This window comes from Engystomops pustulosus, chromosome 3 (genome assembly GCF_040894005.1).
Source record: "Engystomops pustulosus chromosome 3, aEngPut4.maternal, whole genome shotgun sequence".
NCBI lineage: Eukaryota > Metazoa > Chordata > Amphibia > Anura > Leptodactylidae > Engystomops > Engystomops pustulosus.
Genome location: NC_092413.1, coordinates 218,076,780 through 218,102,781, shown reverse-complemented (window position 1 = coordinate 218,102,781; position 26,002 = coordinate 218,076,780). Strand labels below are relative to the sequence as shown.

General features: G+C 43.8%; 1 long non-coding RNA gene across 1 annotated transcript; it reads right to left on the bottom strand.

The window, feature by feature from the left end:
• Nucleotides 1-17,444: 17,444 nt before the first annotated feature.
• Nucleotides 17,445-20,514, bottom strand: LOC140120734 (uncharacterized). The gene is made up of 3 exons (XR_011853964.1): nucleotides 20,240-20,514; nucleotides 19,152-19,268; nucleotides 17,445-19,036 (listed from the first exon to the last, which is right to left on the bottom strand). It is a non-coding gene; the product is annotated as an uncharacterized lncRNA (long non-coding RNA).
• Nucleotides 20,515-26,002: the final 5,488 nt, after the last annotated feature.

Below are 26,002 nucleotides of genomic sequence, written 5' to 3'. Positions count from 1 at the left end.
TGGTCACTGCATCTCCTAGGGTTCCCCAGAGCAGACATCGGGCAGGGAATCCTTTTCAGAGAAGTGTCGGCTTAGCGGAGAGCAGGGACCACGTCATCAGCTCAGATCAGCATCTGTCCATATATGGTCTCCAGGTCTTCCCCAGACACAAGCTCTTTATATAATTAAATTAAATAAAGTTTTGGCCAGGCTGAGATTCGAACCTGGGACCCTCTGCACCATAGACAGGAGCTTAACTAACTGAGCTATAAGCCCAGTGATAAAAAGCTGAGGATTTCTGGTAAGTAAGAAGTGTTATCTGCCATTTACACTGTGACACAGACTAATGCACTGATATATAGAGAGGGATCTTCTCAGAGATTATTATTGTAATTATTGAGACTATTATTATTATTATTATTATAAATTTTATTATTATGGAGATGATTATTAATAATGGTAAAAATAATAATAATCATCTCAATAATAATAATAATAATAATAATAGTCTCAATAATTACAATAATCTGAGAAGATCCCTCCCTATATACCAAGGCAGTATATAGTTCTTAGTTACCAAAATTCTCCACTTGTTAATCACTGAGGTTATAGCTCAGTGGGTTGAGGCGCTGTGTTATTATTATACATGGACACTGCAGGTTCTGGGTTCAAATCCCAATGAGGATAATTTTTTTTTTTTTTTAAATTATGATTTTTATTATTTTTAATATGGCTAAAATTTGGGGCGTGGCCAGGGAGTGATTGGGGGTGTGGCTTAGGGGGATCGCCACGGCACGCTACGCGTGCCGCCATTTTGTCCCTCTTTCCTTTTCCCAAATGTTGGGAGGTATGGTCTATCTGCATCTGCAGCATTTCCTTATGGTGGCTAAGCTCCCCCATCCTCCTTACCAGTCCTGGGATCTCCTCTGCTAGCCTCAGCTCAGGCGCTCGCACGGTCTCCTTCCCCTGCTGTGCTGGTCGGGGTGCTGCTCCAGGTGGTCTAGGAGCACCCGTCTCCTTTGCTGCTCCAGTCGTCTTTCTGCCTGCAGTGGCAGAGCTTGAGGCCTGTTCACACTGTGCAGGGACACTCAGCGGCTTAGCTGTAGATCTTGTGCGGCCTGTGCAGGCCATGCTGGACACCACATCCTTCTGCTGTAAGTTCTCTTGCAGGGTTTGTCTCTCCAGGGATGTTCTTCTCTGTCTGGGTGCAGGAGTGGGGGGCTGTGCACCTGCTGCTCGTCCTGCACTCACCACCTGTGCTGCTCCATGCTGGCCGGGCCTGGGACTCACTTCCATCATTGCTTCACTCACTTTGTTTTCTTGTATCTTCTTTACAATAACAACATTCTTTTGGTTTTCCTGCTTACTGGCAACTGTGGGATTTCCATCCCTTGAAAAAATTGTTTGGGAGTTTTCTCCCGGTTTAGGCCTGGAAGCCTGGGCCTTGCTTGGGGAATCTCCCCACCCAGGGTGGCCCCGCCCTGGGCTCGCTCCAGACATCAGGAGACTCAGGAGCTCACACTGCACACAACCTCTCAGCAAGGGGGCAGTATTATAGTAGTTATATTCTTGTACATAGGGGGCAGTATTATAGTAGTTATATTCCTGTACATAGGGGGCAGTATTATAGTAGTTATATTCTTGCACATAGGGGACAGTATTATAGTAGTTATATTCTTGTACATAGGGGGCAGTATTATAGTAGTTATATTCTTGTACATAGGGGGCAGTATTATAGTAGTTATGGGAATCAAAAAAAGAAGAGGAAAATCGGGAAACCGGCACTCATGAAAAAAGGTCCAAGGGTAAGCGACTCTTTAAAAACATGTGGAAGCATTTATTTAGAAAAATATTTTAAAACACTGCTGAATAGCATGGAAAAACATGGACACAGCAATAGACAGTGTGACACGGAAAAAAAGGGGGGGGGATAGCAGAGGTAACGCGTTTCGGACTCTATTGGGGGGATCCGAAACGCGTTACCTCTGCTATCCCCCCCCCCCCTTTTTTTCCGTGTCACACTGTCTATTGCTGTGTCCATGTTTTTCCATGCTATTCAGCAGTGTTTTAAAATATTTTTCTAAATAAATGCTTCCACATGTTTTTAAAGAGTCGCTTACCCTTGGACCTTTTTTCATGAGTGCCGGTTTCCCGATTTTCCTCTTCTTTTTTTGATTCCTATGATACACCACTGTGGATTACCGGAACAGTGAAAGGGATTTTACCGTGCACCTGGCCTTGAATCTCCACTACAACCAACTGCAACAAAAGGGTGAGCCGTTACCAGAATTCTGTTTTTCCTTTTTCTATGTATTATAGTAGTTATATTCTTGTACATAGGGGGCAGTATTATAGTAGTTATATTCTTGTACATAGGGGGCAGTATTATAGTAGTTATATTCTTGTACATAGGGGGCAGTATTATAGTAGTTATATTCTTGTACATAGGGGACAGTATTATAGTAGTTATATTCTTGTACATAGGGGACAGTATTATAGTAGTTATATTCTTGTACATAGGGGGCAGTATTATAGTAGTTATATTCTTGTACATAGGGGGCAGTATTATAGTAATTATATTCTTGTACATAGGGGACAGTATTATAGTAGTTATGTTGTTGTACATAGGGGGCAGTATTATAGTAGTTATATTCTTGTACACAGGGGGCAGTATTATAGTAGTTATATTCTTGTACATAGGGGGCAGTATTATAGTAGTTATATTCTTGTACATAGGGGGCAGTATTATAGTAGTTATATTCTTGTACATAGGGGGCAGTATTATAGTAGTTATATTCTTGCACATAGGGGGCAGTATTATAGTAGTTATATTCTTGTACATAGGGGGCAGTATTATAGTAGTTATATTCTTGTACATAGGGGGCAGTATTATAGTAGTTATATTCTTGTACATAGGGGGCAGTATTATAGTAGTTATATTCTTGTACATAGGGGACAGTATTATAGTAGTTATATTCTTGTACATAGGGGACAGTATTATAGTAGTTATATTCTTGTACATAGGGGGCAGTATTATAGTAGTTATATTCTTGTACATAGGGGGCAGTATTATAGTAATTATATTCTTGTACATAGGGGACAGTATTATAGTAGTTATGTTGTTGTACATAGGGGGCAGTATTATAGTAGTTATATTCTTGTACACAGGGGGCAGTATTATAGTAGTTATATTCTTGTACATAGGGGGCAGTATTATAGTAGTTATATTCTTGTACATAGGGGGCAGTATTATAGTAGTTATATTCTTGTACATAGGGGGCAGTATTATAGTAGTTATATTCTTGCACATAGGGGGCAGTATTATAGTAGTTATATTCTTGCACATAGGGGGCAGTATTATAGTAGTTATATTCTTGTACATAGGGGGCAGTATTATAGTAGTTATATTCTTGTACATAGGGGGCAATATTATAGTAGTTATATTCCTGTACATAGGGAGCAGTATTATAGTAGTTATATTCTTGTACATAGGGAGCAGTATTATAGTAGTTATATTCTTGTACATAGGGGACAGTATTATAGTAGTTATGTTGTTGTACATAGGGGGCAGTATTATAGTAGTTATATTCTTGTACATAGGGGGCAGTATTATAGTAGTTATATTCTTGTACATAGGGGGCAGTATTATAGTAGTTATATTCTTGTACATAGGGGGCAGTATTATAGTAGTTATATTCCTGTACATAGGGGTCAGTATTATAGTAGTTATATTCCTGTTTATAGGGGTCAGTATTATAGTAGTTATATTCTTGTACATAGGGGGCAGTATTATAGTAGTTATATTCTTGTACATAGGGGGCAGTATTATAGGAGTTATATTCTTGTACATAGGGGCAGTATTATAGTAGTTATATTCTTGTACATAGGGAGCAGTATTATAGTAGTTATATTCTTGTACATAGGGGGCAGTATTATAGTAGTTATATTCCTGTACATAGGGGGCAGTATTATAGTAGTTATATTCTTGTACATAGGGGGCAGTATTATAGTAGTTATATTCTTGTACATAGGGGGCAGTATTATAGTAGTTATATTCTTGTACATAGGGGCAGTATTATAGTAGTTATATTCTTGTACATAGGGAGCAGTATTATAGTAGTTATATTCTTGTACATAGGGGACAGTATTATAGTAGTTATATTCCTGTACATAGGGGGCAGTATTATAGTAGTTATATCCCTGTACATAGGGGCAGTATTATAGGAGTTATATTCTTGTACATAGGGGACAGTATTATAGTAGTTATATTCTTGTACATAGGGGACAGTATTATAGTAGTTATATTCTTGTACATAGGGGGCAGTATTATAGTAGTTATATTCTTGTACATAGGGGGCAGTATTATAGTAATTATATTCTTGTACATAGGGGACAGTATTATAGTAGTTATGTTGTTGTACATAGGGGGCAGTATTATAGTAGTTATATTCTTGTACACAGGGGGCAGTATTATAGTAGTTATATTCTTGTACATAGGGGGCAGTATTATAGTAGTTATATTCTTGTACATAGGGGGCAGTATTATAGTAGTTATATTCTTGTACATAGGGGGCAGTATTATAGTAGTTATATTCTTGCACATAGGGGGCAGTATTATAGTAGTTATATTCTTGCACATAGGGGGCAGTATTATAGTAGTTATATTCTTGTACATAGGGGGCAGTATTATAGTAGTTATATTCTTGTACATAGGGGGCAATATTATAGTAGTTATATTCCTGTACATAGGGAGCAGTATTATAGTAGTTATATTCTTGTACATAGGGAGCAGTATTATAGTAGTTATATTCTTGTACATAGGGGACAGTATTATAGTAGTTATGTTGTTGTACATAGGGGGCAGTATTATAGTAGTTATATTCTTGTACATAGGGGGCAGTATTATAGTAGTTATATTCTTGTACATAGGGGGCAGTATTATAGTAGTTATATTCTTGTACATAGGGGGCAGTATTATAGTAGTTATATTCCTGTACATAGGGGTCAGTATTATAGTAGTTATATTCCTGTTTATAGGGGTCAGTATTATAGTAGTTATATTCTTGTACATAGGGGGCAGTATTATAGTAGTTATATTCTTGTACATAGGGGGCAGTATTATAGGAGTTATATTCTTGTACATAGGGGCAGTATTATAGTAGTTATATTCTTGTACATAGGGAGCAGTATTATAGTAGTTATATTCTTGTACATAGGGGGCAGTATTATAGTAGTTATATTCCTGTACATAGGGGGCAGTATTATAGTAGTTATATTCTTGTACATAGGGGGCAGTATTATAGTAGTTATATTCTTGTACATAGGGGGCAGTATTATAGTAGTTATATTCTTGTACATAGGGGCAGTATTATAGTAGTTGTATTCTTGTACATAGGGAGCAGTATTATAGTAGTTATATTCTTGTACATAGGGGACAGTATTATAGTAGTTATATTCCTGTACATAGGGGGCAGTATTATAGTAGTTATATCCCTGTACATAGGGGCAGTATTATAGGAGTTATATTCTTGTACATAGGGGCAGTATTATAGTAGTTATATTCTTGTACATAAGGAGCAGTATTATAGTAGTTATATTCTTGTACATAGGGGACAGTATTATAGTAGTTATATTCTTGTACATAGGGGACAGTATTATAGTAGTTATATTCTTGTACATAGGGGGCAGTATTATAGTAGTTATATTCTTGTACATAGGGGGCAGTATTATAGTAATTATATTCTTGTACATAGGGGGCAGTATTATAGTAGTTATATTGTTGTACATAGGGGGCAGTATTATAGTAGTTATAGTCTTGTACATAGGGGGCAGTATTATAGTAATTATATTCTTGTACATAGGGGACAGTATTATAGTAGTTATGTTGTTGTACATAGGGGGCAGTATTATAGTAGCTATATTCTTGTACATAGGGGGCCAGTATTATAGTAGTTATATTCTTGTACATAGGGGGCAGTATTATAGTAGTTATATTCTTGTACATAGGGGGCAGTATTATAGTAGTTATATTCTTGTACATAGGGGGCAGTATTATAGTAGTTATATTCTTGTACATAGGGGGCAGTATTATAGTAGTTATATTCTTGTACATAGGGGGCAGTATTATAGTAGTTATATTCCTGTACATAGGGGTCAGTATTATAGTAGTTATATTCTTGTACATAGGGGGCAGTATTATAGTAGTTATATTCTTGTACATAGGGGGCAGTATTATAGTAGTTATATTCTTGTACATAGGGGCAGTATTATAATAGTTATATTCTTGTACATAGGGAGCAGTATTATAGTAGTTATATTCTTGTACATAGGGGACAGTATTATAGTAGTTATATTCCTGTACATAGGGGGCAGTATTATAGTAGTTATATCCCTGTACATAGGGGCAGTATTATAGGAGTTATATTCTTGTACATAGGGAGCAGTATTATAGTAGTTATATTCTTGTACATAGGGGACAGTATTATAGTAGTTATATTCTTGTACATAGGGGGCAGTATTATAGTAGTTATATTCCTGTACATAGGGGTCAGTATTATAGTAGTTATATTCTTGTACATAGGGGGCAGTATTATAGTAGTTATATTCCTGTACATAGGGGGCAGTATTATAGTAGTTATATTCTTGTACATAGGGGGCAGTATTATAGTAGTTATATTCTTGTACATAGGGGGCAGTATTATAGTAGTTATATTCCTGTACATAGGGGGCAGTATTATAGTAGTTATATTCTTGTACATAGGGGGCAGTATTATAGTAGTTATATTCTTGTACATAGGGGGCAGTATTATAGTAGTTATATTCTTGTACATAGGGGACAGTATTATAGTAGTTATATTCCTGTACATAGGGGGCAGTATTATAGTAGTTATATTCCTGTACATAGGGGGCAGTATTATAGTAGTTATATTCCTGTACATAGGGGGCAGTATTATAGTAGTTATATTCTTGTACATAGGGGGATTGTTTTTGAATGGATGTGTAATCATACTGCTGTGTAATTTGTTAGTAGCAGCAGAACTGTGATATATGGATTTATATACCAGGATAGTAGCTTCTGTAAGTGCTTTAGAAGTGTGTCCTCACACTGCTGTGCTCTTGAAATTGAAAACCCTTCGATCTGCAGCAACAGCTACGGAATATAAATCCATAATTCACAGTCCTGCTGCTACTAACAATATACACAAAGGTCTGATTACACATATCTCCAGGGACACTAGCTACCATTGCCTGCAAAATGCTAAGAGTACAGCAGTGTGAGGACACACTCCGAGTGAACTCAGAGAAGCTACAATCCTGGAATCAATTTTTCACAGTCCTGCTGCTACTTATCATGTACACAGAGGTATTCAGGCTTCAGAAAGCACAGAGCACAGAAGTGTGAGGACACAACCCCAGTGCAGTTGGAGAAGCTACAATCCTGGAATATAAATCACAGTCCTGCTGCTACTAGTATCATGTACACATATAATTACACATCTCTCCAGGGACTATACATAACACTGGCTGCAGTCTGCATGGTCACACCTGCTGACGGTTTCCCTTTATACATTTGATGAAATAAAGCAGATAGTATATTATAAAGTTGCAGACTCTTCCATTATAATGTACAGGTCACCCCCCGGTGTCCTTAGGACTCTCCGGTTCTCAGGACCCCCCCATCACCTGTCCCTGATACATTCCTTCCCACAGGAGCCGTGACCTGCACATGTTCTCTTCTCTCATTACCTCCTCCTTCTCTCACCTTTGCTCCGTGAATTCCTGTCCTGTCCCCCGCCGGCGCTGCCTCCGGCCGCCCATGTTACATCCTCACCTCGGACCCCCGTGGGAAATATCCGCGCTAATTTATTTTATGTGACCTTTCACTTGTTTATTGTCATGTGCGCAGATTAATAAGGATTTTCTCTTAGAGACTGTCAGAAGTGAAATATTGGCCCTTACATATTTCTCCATCTCTTCTCCTGTCGTCTCTGTTATACAAGGGTTTCTGCATAGCTAGTGGCTGTTATATACAGGTGACCCTACAATTGTCCCTGACTGCTGCCCGAGCTTAACCAGCTGTTTGTCAGAGTGCCCCTATGTGCAGTGTCGGGTAGAGAGTGCCCCTATGTGCAGTGTCGGGTAGAGAGTGCCCCTATGTGCAGTGTCGGGTAGAGAGCGCCCCTATGTACGGTGTCAAGTAGAGAGTGCCCCTATGTACAGTGTCAAGTAGAGAGTGCCCCTATGTACAGTGTCAAGTAGAGAGTGCCCCTACGTACAGTGTCGGGTAGAGAGCGCCCCTATGTACAGTGTAGGGTAGAGAGTGCCCCTATGTACAGTGTCAAGTAGAGAGTGCCCCTACGTACAGTGTCGGGTAGAGAGCGCCCCTATGTACAGTGTAGGGTAGAGAGTGCCCCTATGTACAATGTCAGGTAGAGAGTGCTTCTATGTACAGTGTCGGGTAGAGAGTGCCCCTATGTACGGTGTCGGGTAGAGAGTGTCCCTATGTACAGTGTCGGGTAGAGAGTGTCCCTATGTACAGTATCAGATAGAGAGTTCCCCTATGTACAGTGTCGGGTAGAGAGTGTCCCTATGTACAGTGTCGGGTAGAGAGTGTCCCTAAGTACAGTGTCGGGTAAAGAGCGCCCCTATGTACAGTGTGGGGTAGAGAGTGCCCCTATATACAGTGTCAGGTAGAAAGCGCCACTATGTACAGTGTCGGTAGAGAGTGCCCCTATGTAAAGTGTTGGGTAGAGAGCGCCCCTATGTACAGTGTCTGGTAAAGAGCACCCCTATGTACAGTGTCGGGTAGAGAGTGCCCCTATGTTCAGTGTCGGGTAGAGAGTGCCCCTATGTACAGTGTCAGGTAGAAAGCGCCCCTATGTGTAGTGTTGGTAGAGAGTGCCCCTATGTACAGTGTCGGGTAGAGAGTACCCCTATGTACAGTGTCACATAGAGAGCATCCCTATGTATAGTGTCTGGTAGAGAGTGCCCCTATGTACAGTGTCAGGTAGAGAGCACCCCTATGTATAGTGTCAGGTAGAGAGCGCCCCTATGTATAGTGTCAGGTAGAGAGTTCCCCTATGTACAATGTCAGGAAGAGAGTGCTTCTATGTACAGTGTCGGGTAGAGAGTGCCCCTATGTACAGTGTCGGGTAGAGAGTGCCGCTATGTACAATGTCAGGTAGAGAGTGTCCCTATGTACAGTGTCGGGTAAAGAGCGCCCCTATGTACAGTGTGTGGTAGAGAGTGCCCCTATGTACAGTGTCAGGTAGAAAGCGCCCCTATGTACAGTGTCGGTAGAGAGCGCCCCTATGTACAGTGTTGGGTAGAGAGCGCCCCTATGTACAGTGTCTGGTAAAGAGCGCCCCTATGTACAGTGTTGGGTAAAGAGCGCCCCTATGTACAGTGTGGGGTAGAGAGTGCCCCTATGTACTCTGTCGGTAGAGAGTGCCCCTATGTACAGTGTAGGGTAGAGAGTGCCCCTATGTACAGTGTCGGGTAGAGAGTGCCCCTATGTACAGTGTCAGGTAGAAAACGCCCCTATGTACAGTGTTGGTAGAGAGTGCCCCTATGTACAGTGTCGGGTAAAGAGTGCCCCTATGTACAGTTCAGGTAGAGAGCACCCCTATGTATAGTGTCATGTAGAGAGCACCCCTATGTATAGTGTCAGGTAGAGAGTGTCCCTATGTACAATGTCAGGTAGAGAGTGCCCCTATGTACAATGTCGGGTAGAGAGCGCCCCTATGTTCAGTGTCGGGTAGAGAGCGTCCCTATGTACAGTGTCGGGTAAAGAGCGCCCCTATGTACAGTGTCGCGTAGAGAGTGTCCCTATGTACAGTGTCGGGTAAAGAGCGCCCCCATGTACAGTGTGGGGTAGAGAGTGCCCCTATGTACAGTGTCAGGTAGAAAGCGCCCCTATGTACAGTGTCGGTAGAGAGTGCCCCTATGTACAGTGTCAGGTAGAAAGCGCCCCTATGTACAGTGTCGGGTAGAGAGTGCCCCTATGTACAGTGTCGGGTAGAGAGTGCCCCTATGTACAGTGTCGGTAGAGAGTGCCCCTATGTACAGTGTCGGGTAGAGAGTGCCCCTATGAACAGTGTCACATAAAGAGCACCCCTATGTATTGTGTCTGGTAGAGAGCGCCCCTATGTACAGTGTCTGGTAGAGAGTGCCCCTATGTATAGTGTCAGGTAGAGAGCGCCCCTATGTATAGTGTCAGGTAGAGAGTGCCCCTATGTATAGTGTCAGGTAGAGAGTGCCCCTATGTACAGTGTCTGATAGAGGGTGCCCCTATGTATAGTGTCAGGTAGAGAGTTCCCCATGTACAGTGTTGGGCAGAGAGTGCCCCTATGTACAGTGTCAGGTAGAGAGTGCCACTATGTACAGTGTCTGATAGAGGGTGCCCCTCTGTATAGTTTCAGGTAGAGAGTGCCCCTATGTATAGTGTCACATAAAGAGCACCCCTATGTATTGTGTCTGGTAGAGAGTGCCCCTATGTATAGTGTCAGATAGAGAGTGCCCCTATGTACAGTGTCTGATAGAGGGTGCCCCTATATATAGTGTCAGGTTGAGAGCGCCCCTATGTATAGTGACTGGTAGAGAGCGCCCCTATGTACAGGGTGGGGTAGAGAGTGCCCCTATGTATAGTGTCAGTTAGAGAGTTTCCCTATGTACAGTGTTGGGTAGATAGTGCCCCTATGTACAGTATCAGGTAGAGAGTGCCCCTATGCACAGTGTCGGGTAGAGAGTGTCCCTATGCACAGTGTCGGGTAGAGAGTGCCCCTATGTACAGTGTCGGGTAGAGAGTGTCCTATGTACAGTGTCGGGTATAGAGTGCCCCTATGTACAGTGTCGGGTAGAGAGTGCCCCTATGTACAGTGTCGGGTAGAGAGTGTCCTATGTACAGTGTCGGGTATAGAGTGCCCCTATGTACAGTGTCGGGTAGAGAGTGCCCCTATGTACAGTGTCGGGTAGAGAGTGCCCCTATGTACAGTGTCGGGTAGAGAGTGTCCCTATGTACAGTGTCGGGTAGAGAGTGCCGCTATGTACAGGGTGGGGTAGAGAGTGCTCCTATGTACAGTGTCGGGTAGAGAGTGCCCCTATGTACAGTGTCGGGTAGAGAGCACCCCTATGTACAGTGTCGGGTAGAGAGTGCCCCTATGTACAGTGTCGGGTATAGAGTGCCCCTATGTACAGTGTCGGGTAGAGAGTGCCCCTATGTACAGTGTCTGGTAAGGAGCGCCCCTATGTACAGTGTCGGGTAGAGAGTGTCCTATGTACAGTGTCGGGTATAGAGTGCCCCTATGTACAGTGTCGGGTAGAGAGTGCCCCTATGTACAGTGTCGGGTAGAGAGTGCCCCTATGTACAGTGTCGGGTAGAGAGTGTCCCTATGTACAGTGTCGGGTAGAGAGTGCCGCTATGTACAGGGTGGGGTAGAGAGTGCTCCTATGTACAGTGTCGGGTAGAGAGTGCCCCTATGTACAGTGTCAGGTAGAGAGTGTCCCTATGTACAGTGTCGGGTAGAGAGTGCCACTATGTACAGTTCTAGAGGTGTATCTAATGCCAGCCCCATATAGATGCCCACATGTATCTCCTGTGCTGGACCATGTACGTGCTCTTCTTCCACCGCAGACCCACCCAACCAGTTACCGGAGAACAAATCCTCATAGATAATATGGGGTGTAAGTATTTACTTAAGATTTCATGCCTCTTGCTGGAATGTACGGGTGGCACGAGTCTTTTATTCTTCTTGCTGGGAATTATAACTATGTAAGACCTCAGAAAAGCCTAAATTATACAGAGAAATGATTAGGACACATATAAGGGAAGAACATTGTGTATGCGGCCATGACAGCCATGTAATCACCCAGAACGCATCAGAACCGGAGGAGATAACACCTTCTCCATGACTCAACCAGATGTCAGCCATGAAGACGCCAAACCTTCCATCCTCCAGAACATCCAAGCATCGAGATGGAACAAGATATCCCTAAACAAAGCCATAATCCTATTACTAATCAGAGTAAGGTAGATCAGATATCTGAGCGGTGAGATACGTGGACAATCTCAGCTTCTCTAGATTTCCAGACATCTTAGTTTGGATAATGTCGTTCTCTCTAGACATCTAGACTTGACTGTTCTCCAGATGATCCTTTCTCCTTGGACATCTGAGGTTGGTTCCTCTGTAGACAGCGAAGTTCTGGAGAACATTCCCTCTGGATATGTTATATTGGCAGTTCTGAAAACTGTAACTCTAGATGTTTGTCCTCCTGAGACATCACACCTCAATCATTCTGAAGAACATTGCCTACAGACATCGAGATGTTCTCTTCAGACATTTTATGTATAATCAACGTTTATTAGAAAGGAAACAAAATAGAACAAGACAGGTAGGTGATGGCAGTACATGACTGATCACGCAGGATCAGAAACATCATAGATCATATATTCATTGAAACATGGGGAGAAGGATCATAACACATAATGTCACGTTTAGAACTCCCTTGTGCCATCCCAATCAGTAAGGTTATTATTGTGTGAAAATTAACAAAGGATTAGATAAAGAAAGGAAACAAACATTTAGAAAAAAAAAGGGGAAGGGGGGGGGGGGGGGGTAAAAGGGATAGGGAGCCCACAAGGCTGCACTCTCTTGGTCGAGGGCGCCAGGGTGGCGCTCTATGACAGGAGCAAGTCCTGGAATTCCGGGGCGTTTATGAATACTTCCCAAGGGGCCCATGCAGTGTTCGTCTTCCCTGGATCTGGGGAGTCGCTGGCTACTAACTCCTCCATTCTTCGTATAAACCCAAGTTCCTGAATCCATTCGACTGTAGTGGGAGATTGCGGGTTTTTCCAATGTCTTGGAATAACCGTGCGAGCTGCGGTCAAGAAATGTCGAAGGAGACCTTTTTTGACCGTGGAGATAGTCCCAGGTATGATCGACAGCAGAGCAATTTGGGGGGAAGGAGTGACACTCTTGCCAGTGACTTGGTGATAGGTATCAAAAACCTTATTCCAGAAGGGTTGGAGGGCGGAGCACCCCCACCAAATGTGAAGCATAGTACCCACCTCCGCACCACAGCGCCAACAAATATCCGAGACTTCGGGGAAAATTCTGTGGAGTTGCGCGGGACATCTATACCACCTAGATAAAAGTTTATAGTTCTTTTCCTGAGCACTACAGGGTAGCGGCATCTTATGTGAGAACAAGTAGGCTTTATCCAACTCGTCGTCCGTTAATTCAACGGCGAGAGCTTCTTCCCATGCCCCAACAAAATTCGGCCTACCAGGGGTGTCGTCCTCCAGCAGCAAGCTATATATGGCGGAAAGCACATGAGGAGGTGAGGAGGGCAGTCTAAACAGAGCCTCCAGGGCCGTTGGAGTCGACCCGAAGGCAGAGTGTTCCAAGTCTGCTGTTATATACGATACAAGTTGTCTGTGTTCCAACCAGGACATTGGGATATCTGGATGTGAGGCCTTCAAGGATTCCAATGTGGGAATAGAGTCGCCCTCAATAATCTGGCCTAGTCGGATGCCGGAGGAAGCTTCCCAGCAGAGAAACCGCTGCCTATCCACGCCGGGGGGGAAGGATGGGTTGTGAAATAATGGAGTCAGTGGACCCTTTGACCTAAGCAGGGTGTTTTTGTTCGTCAGCCTGTCCCAAGCAAAGAAAAAGTATGGGGAGAACAGGGATTGGGTAAAATCTTGGGGTCGTGAGTTGGCCGGGACCCACGGGAGGTAGTGTAGAGTGGGGGATGTAAGGTCTAGTTCCAGCTGGACCCACTGCTTGGAGTCCTTGTTGTAAGTCCAGTCGACTAGTCGCTGGATAGTGGCCGCTACATGATACAGTTTTGGGTCGGGAAGTCCCACACCTCCTCTAGCTTTCGTACGGGATAAGATCGAGAAGCTTATGCGGCTAGATCCGCCTCCCCAAATAAACCTCCGAAAGGCTGTGCGTAGTCTCGAGAAAAAAGAGCTTGGGGGTCGGATCGGCAGCGTCTGGTATAGATACAAGAATCGGGGCATTACATCCATTTTAAGGACATTTACTCGACCGAACCAGGAGAGGTGTCGGCCATTATATTGGCTGAGATCCCTTATCGTTCGTTCCAGAAGGGGTTTGTAGTTTAAAGCATACAAAGATGAAAGGTCTGCTGGGATATTGATGCCCAAATAGCATATATGAGAACTTTTCCATTTAAAGGGGAATTGAGAGGCCAGGTGAAGCACTTCATTCCCTGGGAGGGAGACGTTCAAGATCTCTGATTTAGAGAGATTGACCTTAAAATTACTAAGGGAGCCAAATTTCTTAAATTCCTCAAGGACATTAGGTAAAGTAATTCTAGGCTGAGAAATGTAGAGAAGGAGGTCATCAGCATAGAGAGCTGTCTTGTAATGTCTGGTTCCCTCTTGTAGACCGTGTACACTGGGGTTCCGTCGAAGAGCAACAGCCAGATGTTCCATGGCTATGACATATAGGAGGGGGGATAAGGGACATCCCTGTCTGGTGCCGTTCCTAATGCGGAAAGGCTCCGACAGGACTCCATTGGTGCGGACCTGCGCCGTGGGGGCCGAATATAGGGCCTGGACTAGGCTCAAAAAGTGAGGGCCAATACCCAACTGCCTCAGCGACGCCCACAAGAATCCCCAGTGCACACGGTCAAATGCCTTTTCGGCGTCCACCGAAAGCAAGCATAACTGCTGTTTAGTCGATTTGGCCCTAGAGATAAGGAGTAAAGTCTTATTGGTATTGTCACGAGCTTCCCTCCCATGGATGAAGCCCACCTGGTCATTATGTATTATGGCGGGGAGGAGAGCCCCCAACCGATTGGCCATTAATTTGGAGAGAATTTTTATGTCCATGTTAATTATGGATATGGGGCGGTAGTTGGAGCAGATGGAATGATCTTTCCCGGGCTTAGGGATCACCGATATTGATGCCTGCAATGACTGAGGTGGAAAAGGGACCTGGGAAGAGATACAGTTAAACGTCCGAGTCATGAGTGGGGCCAGTTCAGTCTTCAGGGTCTTGTAAAAACGGGGGGTGAGGCCATCAGGACCCGGGGATTTTCCTGCTGGGGTGGCCTTTATGACCTCTACTACCTCTGCCTCAGAAAAGTCCGCCTCTAAACTGTCTCGGTTCTCTGTAGAGAGTCTGGGTAGAGCCGTGTCGTTGATGTAGGTCTGTATCCTCTCTAGCTCCCTGGCCTTGGCCGATTCAGACAGTTGGCTTTGGAGGTTGTATAGGTCTTTGTAATAGGTCTGGAAAGTAGCGTTAATGTCGCCCGGGTCATGAGTCAATCTGTCCGTATGATTCCTTATATGTGGAATATAGGTACCAGTCGTGCGGGGGTGGAGGTATCTGGCCAGGGGTTTCCCGCACTTATTAGAGCTCTTCAGACATTTTAGGTTGGTTGTTTTTTCGTAAGAACCTTCTCCCAGGACATCCAAGCTTGGAAGTTCTAAACAGAATCTTCTCTCAAAGGGGGTGATTTACTAAGGGCCCGATTCGCGTTTTCCCGACGTGTTACCCGAATATTTCCGATTTGCGACGATTTTCCCTGTATTGCCCTGGGTTTTTGGCACACACGATCGGATTGTGGCGCATCGGCACTGGCATGCACGCGGCGGAAATCAGGGGGGGGGGGGGCGAACGATAACCTGATGGATTTTAAAAAAAAAGTGTAGCGGGACTCGTGCTTACCTTCACCAGGAATAGGCCGGTGAACTTGAGTGCGTTCCGATGCTCTTCAGCGCAGCAGCGCCACCTGGTGGACGTCGGAGGAACTGCCTTAATGAATCTCGGCCGGACCCGAATCCCCCGCAGAGACTTACTAAAGTAAGCAGCTCCTAGTGCTTGATCAAACGCTATCAAACACTGCGACGGGGTACAGTGTAATCATCGGACAGCTGCCTCTTCCCCGGACCGCCCCGTTCGCTCCATAGGCCGTCAGTCACCGCTCCTAGCCACGCCCCAACCCCCGCCCCCTCATGAATACGTCGGACAGCTTTGCGAGCTGTCCAACAATTACATTGTACCCTGCCGCAGTGTTAGATAGCGTTACCGGAGGTTTCCGGTAACGCTATCACTCTAACACTGCGGCGTTTGATCAAGCACTAGGAGCTGCTTACTTTAGTAACATCTCCTAGTGCCGATAAATTGGGTAACAGGTCCTCTTTAAGACATCTGAGCTAGCATTGACATATGAACTTGATCCTTCTCAATGTTCATTGTTGACATCAAGTCAGGTCTCTCTAAACAGCTTGGGTATTCTGAAGAAAATTATCTCAAGACATTGTATATTGATTGTTCTTAATAAGGTTGGTTGTTCTCAAGAACATTCTCTCAAGACACCTGTATGATTTCTAAGAGACATCTCTTTACACAATTCAATCTTCCCTCAACAACATCTCCATATTTTGGTATTTCTCAAGAAGATTAGCTTCAGACATCTTGGGTTTTCTCAAGAGCGATAATCCCATGACCTTGTACGGTAACTTGAACGTTCTAGAGAACCGACTCTTTGGACATTCTAGCTTGGTTCTTAAGAATGTTCTCTTAGCCTTGGCTGTGCTCAAGAACATTCTCTGTAGACAATCAATACCAATTATCCAGAAAATGTGTGGAAAGCAAGGACTGCTATGAACACCAACTATATGTACCTATATACAGGCCTTATACAACAAAGTACACAAAATAAATGTATAAATACCATAATATGGAAAACACAAAATTTTATTGAACAAAATAATAATACACATATGATCACTGCAATAAAAACAACCCATAAAATCAATCCCTGGTGGACTAAAGGTACACCGCCAATCCTGTACAATCACATTGTAAACCACAGTCAGTCAATTCATTACAGGTGTAAACATAAGGTTTCAATGTAACACACAAGTCAATCGATATAATATATTACAAGTGTAAACAAGGGGTTTATAATGTAAACCTAATCTAAATAACATGGAACCTGGTAGGAGGTCATATAAACCAAACAAGACAAAATAAAGTGCATCGTGCAAAATAGCTATATATACCAACCAGGCTGCATACTGAACAGGAGATGTGGCGCTGTACCAGACAACCCCTATGACGCACGTTTCGCCGTCGCTTCCTCAGGGGGTAATGATGTTAGGTAGGCATGTACACTTATTTAAGCTCACAATAGTATTGGAAGACCAATCAGGAGACACGATGACATCACATATGGGCCGGCACACATGGGCAATCATCCAATCATATATCGCAAACACATACACTCACTTCAAATTGCCATAATTAGTCTCAAAACAGAAAGGGCAAACCTTATGTATAGTTTATCGACGCCTCCTATGCAGTCTGTAAGCGCTAATAGTCATAATATATAGTAAATCGCAATCCAGTGCAGTCGCGCGAGACTATGACCAGTCGTGCGACACAATTTATGATGCGCCAAAAAAGTGTCGCACTGTAATACGCTCATGCGCAATAGGCAGAGACACAAAAAGTGTCTCAGACAGAGAGCCCTCTACAGGAGACAAAAGGCTAGTGCAACAGCAGTGACAAAGAAGTGATAAAGTAAGTGAGGAGGGAGTGAAGTGCACTGTGAAAAGTGCAATGTGATGAGAAAGTGGAAAAGAAGTGAGAACAATATGTGATGTGAAAAAGAGGTCAATACAATACCTTAGCGACTTGTAGATAACTACCCAATGTAGCAACCACAAGATTATGGGTTATAGGGCATACCTGTGAATAAAACACACTTACACACACACATATAGTGGGACACAACATACACAAAAATGTGAAACAGGACCTAATATAGTGATAAGATATAACATCATATGAAAAGTATATATAGTGAAGTGAGTTTATAGTACTAGACCTGGAGGGTGTATCCCAATCATAGTTGGCAATGGCCGACCATAGAGGGATTGATACAGGACCTAGCATTATATTACACCCTAAATGTGATATGACTAGTCATTAATGAAAGTAGGAAATAAGATAAAATAAATAACACACACTGAATGCATCATGGCCACTATGCGTAACAGTACAAAACTATAATAGACCTCCTACCAGTCCTACATGTCTACCCTAGCTATATATAACCGCAATGTAAATACCACCAATTATTATAAACAATTAAAAATAGAGGTGATGAATGCAGATACGATCTCATAAAAATGATGCGAAGGACAGTTTCTCATTCAGCCCGAATGGTGAAGTTGTCTGGAGTTTGACGATCCATTTGGTTTCGATACGCTCCAGTTTCTTAAACGCATTTCCCCCACGTGATCCCAGGAGGAGTTTATCGATGCCACAGACTTGAACATCCTGACATCTGTCATTGTGGAATTCATGGAAATGCTTCGGTACAGATTTCAATTTGGAAAATGCCTCATGGTCGTCAGCACTAATCCTTGAGGCAGCTCGAATATCTTTCAGATGTTCCTGTATCCTAATTCGCAGTTCTCGGGTGGTCATCCCAATGTATTTTAGTCCGCAAGGGCACGACAGTTGGTATACAACACCGGACGTACTGCAATTGATAAAATGCACAATTTGGAAGGTCTTCTCTCCACATTGATCTGTAAATACATCAGTTTTCACCATCACTTTACAAATTGAGCAATGCCCACACGGATAGGAACCCCACTTGGGGCCTTTTGAACCAAATAAGTACGGTTTGGGATGAGGGGAGGTGTAATGGCTCCTCACCAACATGTCGCCGATAGATTTGCTCCTCTTGGCCACCAGTTGTGGATGTGGCGGCAGATGGGCGTTCAAATCTGGATCAGATGATAGAATTGGCCAGAAGCGTTTCACAATCCCTTGGATTCTCCTCCATTGGGCATTATAAGGTGTAATCAGCCTCACCTTATTGTCACTTGGTCGACACGACCTAGGTTTGAGTAAAAGGTCTCGTTTAGCCATTTTCGCACGCCCATATGCTACATCGATGTCTCTCCTTGAGTATCCCCGTTGTTCAAATCGTTGTTTCAGGATTTTGGCTTCATCCTCAAAATATTCTTCCGTATCACAGATGCGGCGGGCCCGTAGGAACTGCCCTACAGGGATAGAACGAACGGTGTGAGTGGGGTGAGATGAGGAGGAATGCAATATTGCATTGACGGCAGTTTTTTTACGAAACACTGATGTATTCAATGTGCCATCATTACTTACAGTAATGTTGATGTCCAGGAATTCCATTTTACTTTTACTGATCACTTGCGTCAATTTAATATTTTGGTCATTAAAGTTCAATATATGCAAAAAGTCGTCTAGAGATTGTTCGGTGCCCTGCCAAATAAACAAAACATCGTCAATAAAGCGCATCCAGGATACCACGATGCCCTCCGATATATCCATGGCGTATTGGACCTCCTCATGTTCCCAAAGACCAAGAAACAGGTTAGCGTACGAGGGGGCACAAGTGGCCCCCATCGCCGTACCTCTAACCTGTACGTAATATTTCTCATTGAACAAAAAATAATTATGTTCTAAAACAAACCGAAGTAGTTTCAGTAATAGATCAATGAGTGAGCCCTCAAGATGACACTGTTTAAGGAAAAATTCCACGGCTCTTAGTCCTAGTTCATGATTAATACATGTATAGAGTGACTCGACATCACATGATACCAGATACATGTCTGGTTCAAGAGTCACTCCATCAATACGCCTCAATACATCTGATGAATCCTGGACATATGATGGTAAGCTTTCCACGCATGGTCTAAGGTAAAAATCTATAAACCTGCAAACGGGCTCACAGAGACTTTCACAGCCCGCAACAATAGGTCTCCCAGGAGGTTTAGATGAATCTTTATGAATCTTGGGGAGAAGATATAGTGTAGGTGTAACTGGACACTCTACACTAAGACCATCAAAAATTTGTTTACTAATAACGCCATTGACAAATGCTTCCGCAAGTATCGAGTCCAGCTGTTCTTTATACATCTTGGTTGGGTCACCTTTTAAGGGCAAATAACACTTTGTATCGCTTAATTGGCGGTGGGCTTCATCTTCATACATAGACCGTGGCCACACCACCACGTTACCACCCTTATCTGCGGGCTTAAAAACAACATTTTTCATCCTGGATAGTTCCTTTAGAGCCTGTCTCTGGTTCGGACTTAAATTGTCAGCACCACCAAACTGTGGTAGTTTCCGAAGTTCATTAACTGTCATCCGTACAAACATGTCCACAGCTGGACATGTCGATAGTTGGGGAGACCAAGTGGATTTAGCCTTAATAGAAGTAGGGAACTTACCCAGTGCCCCCTGTTGGTCACCCGACAGGTCTTCTAACGTCCTAAGCGTGTCCAAGTCCTCTTGGGCTAGAGACAAATCATAGGAGCCAAGAGAGTCAGTTTTAGAAAAATGTTTTTTAAGCAATAATTTACGGGCAAATAAATAAACATCCTTAATGACCGTAAAGTCATCCATTTTGGAGACAGGACAGAAATTTAATCCTAAAGCTAATACAGATAATTGATCGTCTGTTAAAGGTGTATCTGAAAGGTTGATTACCTTGAACTGATTTGAGCTTTCTTCCACATTGGGGGATTTCCTCTTCCTCGGTGTGCCCCGAGTTTCAAATCTTCGCCTCACATGCGCTTGTTGGCTACTAGAGCTAATGGATGATGAACTGGTTGCTATTGAGTCCAAGGAGGTTGAAGACTCGGTTCTCTGTAGAGCCCCAGTATTTCGTCTCTGCCATTTGAATACCGTGTTCTTTTGGAAATCAGCAAGGTCTCTTTGAAATTTACGGACCTTAATCTGTTGAATTTCTTTTTCCCATTTATCGAAATCAGTATTTAAATCTTGTTCAAATTTCAAAAGGGCATCTGGGGAGGATATTTCCTTTAATTTAGTTTGTAGAGAGAGGATCTTAGTCTCAATATTCTCCAAATTTCTTTTCTCAACACCCACCAAGAGTTCAATGAAAGTCATCGAGCATTTAAGACATGCTTCTTCCCATCGTTTCCTAGTGTTGTCCTCTTCCAAAGGAAAGGAAGGGTATACCTGGACGCGGAGTCCTCTAGGGACAAGACTTTTTGCTAAATATTGCTCCAATGAGGCCTTATTCCACCATAATTTCATTCTGCGTTTTAATAGATCCTTCAAGGCCCGTTGTACCTCCAGAATTTCACGTTTCTCGTTCGTATCTGCATTCAAAACACCCTCATTAAAAGCTTGAGTCAACAGTGATGTCCAATTGGACTCACGATTTCGGAAGTCCATAGTATTGTGAGTAGTCTCTGGAAAGACAAACAAACAATCAATACCAATTATCCAGAAAATGTGTGGAAAGCAAGGACTGCTATGAACACCAACTATATGTACCTATATACAGGCCTTATACAACAAAGTACACAAAATAAATGTATAAATACCATAATATGGAAAACACAAAATTTTATTGAACAAAATAATAATACACATATGATCACTGCAATAAAAACAACCCATAAAATCAATCCCTGGTGGACTAAAGGTACACCGCCATTCCTGTACAATCACATTGTAAACCACAGTCAGTCAATTCATTACAGGTGTAAACATAAGGTTTCAATGTAACACACAAGTCAATCGATATAATATATTACAAGTGTAAACAAGGGGTTTATAATGTAAACCTAATCTAAATAACATGGAACCTGGTAGGAGGTCATATAAACCAAACAAGACAAAATAAAGTGCATCGTGCAAAATAGCTATATATACCAACCAGGCTGCATATTGAACAGGAGATGTGGCGCTGTACCAGACAACCCCGACGCACGTTTCGCCGTCGCTTCCTCAGGGGGTAATGATGTTAGGTAGGCATGTACACTTATTTAAGCTCACAATAGTATTGGAAGACCAATCAGGAGACACGATGACATCACATATGGGCTGTAGACATACTAGGTAATCCATGGAAGTTTATCGCAAGACATATTAGCTTGATCTTTCATAACGTGAAGTCCTACCTTGGTTGTTTTATGAAGAGTCTCACAAGACCTTGAATGTTCTTTCTAGATATCTAACATTGGCTGTTACCAAGCCAGATACAACTAATCTTGGTTCATCTAGAACTTTCTCGGAAACTACTTTGGAAGTCTACTACTTGTCTTTATGCCTAGATTCTTGAGGTCCCGCTCCATAGGAGACAATGTAACGCAGTGATATCCTGTAATATGGAACCATATGGCAGGACATGGAACGCGTATGGCTAGGAGCCTGAGGTCTTGACCTACGGTTGCTTCCTGTCATTGGTGTCATTGTTAGGAGTTAATAGATAGTTGACTCTTATATTTCACAAACATCAGACCCCCTGGGCGTAGTGGGTCCACCTGGATATTGTGAGGTGTCTTCTAGAAACATGACCACCCTCTGGGTCACGGCGCTGAGTAGAGGACATCACGGGTCACATCACCGGGACAGCCGCTTCTAGCAGATGCCTGAGAGGCAGGTGAGTCCATGAAAGGTTAAAGGGATCCCACGTGTCTTTTGTTCCAGATTTTGGCCGAGGTGAATGTCATCCCGAGTCAGGGAACACATTCCACACGTCAGATAACAGGTCTCATTACAATGGAGGAGAAGGATGGAAGAATTACAACCAATTAAAGGGATAATTCATTGTTATTAATAGGAGTCAACATCAATCCTGGACTCCAGTCCATTCTATAATGGGCAATGGTTGACTGCAATGAGGGTACTGTCAGAATATCTGATTGGGTTCTGGATGCTGACTTCTGAGCTTGTGACCCACACCCAAGCTCACCTTGCTAGGAGCTATGAGTTGCCTTGCAGTATCTGTTCCCTGGAAAGTTGGGTGGATCATTCTAGAGCTCAGTGTTATTCTCAGCTGTGGGTTGAGTGATGCAGGGGCCCAGCCAGCCAGCTGCTGGGGGAGGCATCCAGGAACTGGATAAATAGCTGATTCCTAGTTTACTCAGGGCTGGTTAACCCCTTTAGATCCGGCATCTACGTGACAGTAGTACTTCTGGAACCCCTAATCTGTACCTCAGCCAGAACCCTTTATGCCACCTGATCTTTAACCCTGTATCCTTCCTGATCTGGCACCCTGTATCCTGCCTGATTCAGCACCCTTTATCCTGCCTAATCAGGCATCCTGTATCCTGCCTGATTCAGCACCCTTTATCCTGCCTAATCAGGCACCCTGTATCCTGCCTGATTCAGCACCCTGTATCCTGCCTGATTCAGCACCCTTTATCCTGCCTGATTCAGCACCCTTTATCCTGCCTGATTCAGCACCCTGTTTTCTGCCTGATCCGGCAACCTGTATCCTGCCTGATTTAGAACCCTTTATCCTGCATGATCAGGTACCTTGTATCCTTCTTGATTCAGAAACCTTTATACAGTGTACCTGCATGATCAGGTACACTGTATCCTGCCTGTTTCAGAACCCTGTATCTTTCCTGATCTGGAACCTTGTATCCTGCCTGACCAGGTACCTTGTATCCTGCCTAATTCAGAACCCTGTATCCTGCCTTATCCAGCAACCCTGTCGGATCTGATACCCTGTATCTTGCCTGATACAGAACCCTGTATCCTGCCTGATCTGGAAGCCTGTATCCTGCCTGATACATAACCCTGTATCCTGCCTGATCTGGAAGCCTGTATCCTGCCTGATACACAACCCTGTATCCTGCCTGATCTAGAACCCTGTATCCTGCCTGATACAGAACCCTTTATCCTGCCTGATCTGGAAGCCTGTATCCTGCCTGATCTGGAAGCCTGTATCCTGCCCGATCTGGAAGCCTGTATCCTGCCTGATCTAGAACCCTGTATCCTGCCTGATACAGAACCCTTTATCCTGCCTGATCTGGAAGCCTGTATCCTGCCTGATCTGGAAGCCTGTATCCTGCCTGATCTGGAAGCCTGTATCCTGCCTGATCTAGAACCCTGTATCCTGCCTGATACAGAACCCTTTATCCTGCCTGATCTGGAAGCCTGTATCCTGCCTGATCTGGAAGCCTGTATCCTGCCTGATCTGGAAGCCTGTATCCTGCCTGATACAGAACCCTTTATCCTGCCTGATCTGGAAGCCTGTATCCTGCCTGATCTGGAAGCCTGTATCCTGCCTGATCTAGAACCCTGTATCCTGCCTGATACAGAACCCTTTATCCTGCCTGGTCCAGGAACCTTGAATCCTCCCGGATCTGGTACTATCCTCCTAAACCTGTACCTCATATCGGACCATGTACCCCAATCCTAATTTGAATCCTGTCCTGAACCCTGTTCTTGGGTCTGTATCTGGCCTGATATGGAACCATCTCCTGCCTGATCTGGAACCATGTGTCTTGGCTGTATCCAGCCTGAACCAAGAACTCAGAGTCTGTATCCCATTCCAGAGCGTGCACCCCAATCCTAGTTTGAACCCTGTATATATTTGTCTGTTTGGTTCCATGACAGGGGGCAGGTTAAAGTTCTTCAACCCCCCGTGTAATGTGAGGACAGGTAAGTGATCAGTGGGGATTAAACGTCCGGGGCTTCCACCATAAGGGCTATGCAGATCCACTGATCTCAGCGCCATATGATGTGGTGAGGTGGTAGAGACATATCCACTACTACCCTGAACTTTAGGACAGACTAGTATGAAGCCCCTCATAGAGGGTCAGGTCTGTGGAGGAGCGTTGTCCGGTTCAGGTTGGACACTTAGCTAAGTGCGTCTGTCATCCATGATGGGGTTTCATTGTTCATCCGTCAGTGAGCGGCTTCTACCTCGATGACAGAGAAGAGACGTCTGAATGGTAGATCCACCATGGAGCAGGTGGAGAGATCACACCTTAAGAAAACAACTTCTCCTCATGAGATGCTCCACAATGGATGTGAATAGACACTCGTCCCTCCATTGTGCAACATGTACAATCCACTACCCCTAGCACAATCAAGTGATGACGGACACAACCGGAGAGGCCTCACGTCACGCTCCGCTATTCTCCTGGGACGTTGTACGGTAAACACGTGGCGGCTGCCGTGTCCAGCCCTGCCTGCTGCTCGCCCTGTTTATGTTGGACGCTCCTGATGATGTACATTGGCTGTGCCCCGAATAGTGACACGTCACTACTCCTCCCTGCATAGAGGAGTAGTCAATGTGATCTCATCAGGACACTCACACACTAAGGATCACAAAAGTAGTTTTGGTTTTCGAGATATCTGCTTGCTGTCAGTAAATGGAACCTCATGTGTAAGAAAGTATCCAAAAAATCAGAAGGCAAAGGGGGTTGTAAGGGCTGCGTTCTAATGTGAACTTCCTAATTACATTTGTAAATTCATTCCAGGAAAAAGGAAAGATATTTCAAATATTGTAGATACAGAGACCTGCAGTTCCAGTTGTGACCACCAGATTGTTCACTTTCAAGCGTGGTCATGATGTGTTCACTATTCTGGGCAGTAATCTTATAATAATAATTCTTTATATAGCGCACACAGATGACGCAGCGCTGCACAGAGTTTGCCCAATCCCAGTCCCCAATGGGGCTCACAATCCAATCAACCTACCAGTATGTTATGGAGCATGGGAGGAAACCGGAGGATCCGGAGGAAACCCATGCAAACACAGAGAGAACATACAAACTCATTGCAGATGTTGACCTGGATAGGACTAGAACCTGTTAACCTGGATAGGACCCCAGCGCTGCAAGGCTGTAATGCTAACCACTGAGCCACCGTGCTGCCCTATACCATCAATTATTACAATGTTTTACTAATATGATGAGTTATTAAACTAGAGAAAACAGTGCAGTCATTCGCACCCCACAGCATCATATTCTGTATATGTAACCCCTTCTCTCTGTGCCCCAGTATTACACATGTGGATGGCAATCTCTGACTGCCATCAAAATCAACAGAAAATTTCAGCCGGACAGATTTTTCTTTCTATATACTAAATATCTGCGGGTGTCTGTGCACCTTACAAGTTTCTGTGAGTTGATATAACAGAGATTTGGACTGTAGGACCTCCACAGATATGGTCATGCGACCCAGGTCCTGATAGTGTAATGGCCCGCTGGTCGGGACAT